The following is a 6,149-nucleotide window of genomic DNA, read 5'->3' on the forward strand; positions in this document are numbered from 1 at the left end:
TGCGCGGGACTGTTTTTTTTCTGTCCCGCTCCCACAAGGTTCTATTCAGCAACCGCTTAAAATACACTTTATTTCCCGAACTGACGGTTCCGCAAAATTTAGATCTCGTTTCCATAATCTCACATTCAAATGTCTCTAACGGCAAGAATGAGATTAAGTAGCCTATAATAAATGCTATACAAAAATTGTGTTCGTGTCAATATAAATATTAGGCTATTTTAACATTGTACTATCAGCAGAGAAAAAAAAATGCCACAGAAAAAAATTATGAAATATAAATAGCCTAACATAAATTAAATAGGACAAAGCCTATCACTCAAATTTCTAATAAACGAAAATCATATTGCCATACTGACAAATGAAGTAGGCTATTTTCTGCCGAACTATTTCAAACATCCTTGCAAAAAAAGAATGTTGTTGACTGACAATGGTTTCAGTACCAAACAGCTCCTCAGAGATACAGGTCGTCAGAATCAAGTGCGGATACGCTGTCAAAAGATGTCGGGAGTGGGCTATTGTCAGTCAGACCGCCCGCTCCGTCCAAAGTACACCAGAGTTCTGACCGCTAACGTCTTTTGACGCGCGAATGGACACAAAGTGGTCAAGCGTATAACTAGACGCGGCAGGCGCGAATTTGACGCGCTATTCGCGTCCGGTGTGAACGCAGTTATACTTTAAAATGTAATCCCGCGCCGCATGATTCCCTATGGGTGTTTCACACAGTATGCGGTGGTGAAATCGCCGCGCGACTACGGCTTTTCTCAAGTAGTGGAAGAGTTTTGTGCAGCATTTAGGACTTCCAAAATAATCCAGCGGGCCAGAAAATATTGCTGGCGGGCCAGTTTTGGCCCACGGGCCGCCAGTTGTCGTTCCCTGCTCTATTGGGTTGAGATCTGGTGACTGTGGGGGCCATTTTAGTACAGTGAACTCATTGTCATGTTCAAGAAACCAATATGAAATGATTTGAGCTTTGTGACATGGTGCATTATCCTGCTGAAAGTAGCCATCAGAGGATGGGTACATGGTGGTCATAAAGGGATGGACATGGTCAGAAACAATGCTCAGGTAGGCCGTGGCATTTAAACGATGCCCAATTGGCACTAAGGGGCCTAAAGTGTGCCAAGAAAACATCCCCCACACCATTACACCACCACCACCAGCCTGCACAGTGGTAAAAAGGCATGATGGATCCATGTTCTCATTCTGTTTACGCCAAATTCTGACTCTACCATCTGAATGTCTCAACAGAAATCGATACTCATCAGACCAGGCAACATTTTTCCAGTCTTCAACTGTCCAATTTTGGTGAGCTCGTGCAAATTGTAGCTTCTTTTTCCTATTTGTAGTGGAGATGAGTGGTACCCGGTGGGGTCTTCTGCTGTTGTAGCCCATCCGCCTCAAGGTTGTGTGTGTTGTGGCTTCACAAATGCTTTGCTGCATACCTCGGTTGTAACGAGTGGTTATTTCAGTCAAAGTTGCTCTTCTATCAGCTTGAATCAGTCGGCCCATTCTCCTCTGACCTCTAGCATCAACAAGGCATTTTCGCCCACAGGACTGCCGCATACTGGATGTTTTTCCCTTTTCACACCATTCTTTGTAAACCCTAGAAATGGTTGTGCGTGAAAATCCCAGTAACTGAGCAGATTGTGAAATACTCAGACTGGCCCGTCTGGCACCAACAAAATTGCTTAAATCACCTTTCTTTCCCATTCTGACATTCAGTTTGGAGTTCAGGAGATTGTCTTGACCAGGACCACACCCCTAAATGCATTGAAGCAACTGCCATGTGATTGGTTGATTAGATAATTGCATTAATGAGAAATTGAACAGGTGTTCCTAATAATCATTTAGGTGAGTGTGTATGTATGTATATATATATATATATATATATATATATATATACACACACACATAAACATATACATATACATATATATATATTTCTGAACTTTTGTCACTTAATACGCCTACATGTCGCCGGAAGTCACCAGCCCTCCATTGAAAGTGAATGGGATCATGTTGCTTTGTTGTTAAGTGTCGCTGGCAGTGTGAACAGGGTTTTCTGTCAAGTGTGGGTCAAGAATTTTGAGAACTCGTGCATAGAGAGCTTTGAAGAGCTCTGTTTAATAATAAAAAATAAAAAACACACACAACTTAAACCAAACCAAACCTCCCAATGGGGGCCATGGCCAGGGGGTGGGGCCAAGACTGAAGACTGATAGAAAAGATATTGCACACAGAAACAAAATGTGTAACAGGCACATGGCAAACAAACATGACTGAAGCCATGTGCTCATACAAACACAAGACAAGAACAGAACAAAAATGAGACAGGAAGGATCCAGACACAATGCCCCGAACACTCAAAGACATAAGAGTGCACGGGCCAGAGAACGTGCTTCTCAGTTTTCGATTCAGATTTATGATTTGCAAACTGAATCATTCATAGCTCTTTGGGAACTGGTTTGACAAATTTAATTTTAGGAACCAAATTGATCATTTTTATCCGAATGTGTTAACATTTTTCTCTCAAACTAAAATTGGAGGAATTAATAATTGCAATATGGCCACAATTTAAAACGAGGTAACAAATTGGTAAAACTTGCCATGCATTAATAAGTTGTGGGAACTAATTCTTAATTCATTGCCATGATACCTCCTTTTTTTCTTGCGCATGACATTTGGGGGTCTGTATATGCATCATTCTCCAATCTCGTTAATTAATTTAAATTGTGATGGTGATCATGTGGTCCTGTTGCTCCTGACTAACATTTATGAAGCCTGCACTTTTCTGAACATATTCAGTGTGATTAGATGTCTTTAACGCTTCTCTAACCTCTATCTTCTGTGGAAAAAATTAAACCTTTGGTGCATTCAAGGTATAATTGAAATTTAAATGTGTTTAAGTTGGCAAGATTGATTCCCCTCAGAATCCATTAGCCAGACACTAGTCAGTTCAGACGGTCAGAGAGAGATTCAGCGTTTGGCTAGTGAACATACACCGAGTTCCTGCATTTGCATATGAAAACCCTCATCACTGGTACTGAATACAGAGGGACTTTCTTTTCACCTCCCAAATTAAAAGTTTTACTCTATTTGGGACACTCTTTCTTTGAAGGAGAAAGACCTGGTAACAAATTGATGCCACTCTTTTTTTTCCACTTCATTCTGTCTTGCTTTCACTCTCTGTGAGGATTGTCTGATCCTTGATGGGTTTTGAGGGACAGATGTGTTGTTATTTGTCTTGCAGTTTGTTTGACCATTTCTTAAACACTTGTTAGGAGCTCAAAGCCCCATGGCACCCAACTAACAGCACACTGAAGTGTCTCTCCTCACTTCAGTGCACCTCAATATTGTCACGTACTGCTCGGAGACAAGGTTGAGGATCCAGTTTTATTGAAAGGCTAATCCACAATCGTAGTCAAAAACAGGCAAGAGGTCAGAGCACAGTGAATCGGTCCAATCAAACAAACAAATCCAGAGGGTGAGACGGGAATGGGAAAACTAGGAACATGGAAAACAGTGGAAACGCTCAGAAATGCAGTGTTACACGTACAACTAACAAGACTTTGCAGAGACTAACAGAATGAACCAGGCTTTTATAGTGTAAACTAAACAGGATAATGAGACACAGGTGAATGTGATAATGGATGACGGTCTGGGCAAAGGGTTATGGGGAATGGAGTATGTGGATGTGTGGTGATTGTGCGGGTTGGAGTGTCCTCTGATGGTTATCCCGGGCATTCTCACTGGTGATCGTTACAAATATATATAGTATTGTGAATGCTGAGATGTCGCTTTCTCCATAGATTGCACATTTACTTAATGCTGAAACTTCTTTTCACATCTTTTATCTCTCCTCCTTAATTTGGTACTTGAGAGCAAATGATTCATATTCATACTGGAGTTCAGAAAAGCCTCTAAATGTCTTGCTACAAGTTTAGTGAACAAAAGATCTCTTAGTTAGCTCATAATTATACTGTACATGAAATGTTTATTGACTCACTGGCTAGAATAGAGATTCCCAAACCTTTTTGTTTGATCAATCTTGAGACCAACCAAAAGTTTTAGAGTTTTGCATCTGTTCTATTACGTTTATTTATTTTTATTTTTTTTATTGTCATAGAACCAAACTTCATTACATTACCATAATACATATGACTTCGTATTTATTTGTATGATTTTGTGCAATCTGCTTATGCCGCATTAATGGTTATGTTTAGGGGTGGACTTTCATGCTTTTTTCTAAAAATGGTACATTTTCATGAAACATAAAAAAAAAAAAGGTAAACTACTTTTTATCTTACAGTTCTGACTTTTTCTAACAAAGAGGCAAGTTTATAATTCTGACTATATCTCTCACAATTCTGACCTTTCCAGATCCCTGACAAGGAAGAACAAAAAATTAACAGAGTACATAAGAGTATATACAAGCATGATTTTGTTGTTAGTCGCCAGCTCCAGACAAACAATAGCTATGGTTCCATCCAAAGTTGTGAATTTAACTTATGCACAAAAACTGGAATATTGCATACAAATTTCAGAATAAAGCACCATTTCAATCCCATGTGTTCAAGAGAACAAATTCATCACATCCTGTGAAATTGGCATAAAATATCTGTAATAAAAATGTAAGTTGCTGCAATCGGGGAAGCCACTGTGGCTCTTTTTCCTCCATCATACATGTTGTGCGTCTCAGAGCGCGTAGAAGAAACACAATAAATACTGTCATGTTATCTTGCGTTTGGATGCCTGGTGTTTGGGAACGCAATCGATTCTGGGAGGGAATTAAACCAAATCATTTTGATGACAGACATTGGCTCAGGATGATCAAAATGAATGATCAAACATCTGAGATGCTTTGCAAAGAAACTGGTCCACTGTTTTGGCCAGTTATCCAATCACATCCACTGTTGAGGCAAAGCCACATTCATTTTTTTGCTGCACATCGAGGGATTTATTTAGGAAATGTGTTTCCATCATGATTTATTCGCATTTCTTATGAGCTAAAAAATGCATCTTAGTGTTTCCATCCAGACTTTTTGTATGCGATATCCAGAAATGCGCTAATAGCTACACTCAAAACGATCCTGTTATATTGCTAACATTACAACAACAGCAAATCTTGGTACTGTGAAACATAGCAAAACCAATGTTACTCACATATGGAACAACGCAACCTCTGCATCCGTTTTCAGGCCTTCCCACCTAGATCTTTCCAGCGCTGGAAAGCTTTTCTAATATATTGACGCGGGTCCTAAAGCTCTAGGCTGATCATATCCCTTTTTTTTTTTTTTTAGTTACTGTATATTACTTTGAGCTTTTGAAATTTCTATCAGCCATCTGTCTTTCTTCAAATCGCCCTCTTGCTCACTCTCTCGCCTCCCCTATCATGAGTGGACACGCCCCCTACTGCTGATTGGCTACAGGTGTGTTGTGCTGCCCGAACTGATCCACTTTCAACAGCGTTTCTTAAATCGCTTACAGCACCTTTAAGAGGCGACCAATTTTGTGGACAAAAGGATTTATCCGTAGTTCATATTTAAAAATGTGTGCCCCTGCATTCTGTGTGTGCATTCTGCATTCTGTGAATGGTCGCCTGTGTTGTTTTTTTTGTTGTTGTTTTTTTAAAGCATGACTCTCTGTAATCAATTTAATTTACTGTTTACAAAATTGATCTGAGTATTCTCTGTCAGAGTTCTGAGGGCAGTAATAAAAGGCTTGATTAAAGGTCAAAGGTGTAAAAAAAAAAAAAACCTTCATAAATAATGAAACATTCAGTGAGGTTTGTAATACATACACCGTACACAACACATTTGAACACTCCATATATGTGTGCAGCTACCTGACCACAGGAATGTGCAAATAGACAGTTGTGTGGGCGTCTGAGGTCTTCACATCATAAGGGATATTTCTAAGGAAATATAAACGAAACCCTAACTCTATAATTAAAAAATGCAGAACTTTTTCCTCATACCAATTCATACTTAAAAAAAAAAAAATCTTGTGAAACTGAAAATGTGTGTGGCTAATTTAAAACCCAAATACATAGACATACCTGTGTAAAGTCAATTAAGCAATGGCTGGGGATGAGCAGCGTGCGTGTGTGTGTGTGTGTGTGTGTGTGTGTGTGTGTGTGTGTGTGTGTG

Source organism: Leuciscus leuciscus (assembly GCF_965113295.1).
Source record: "Leuciscus leuciscus genome assembly, chromosome: 7".
NCBI classification, from domain to species: Eukaryota; Metazoa; Chordata; class Actinopteri; order Cypriniformes; family Leuciscidae; genus Leuciscus; species Leuciscus leuciscus.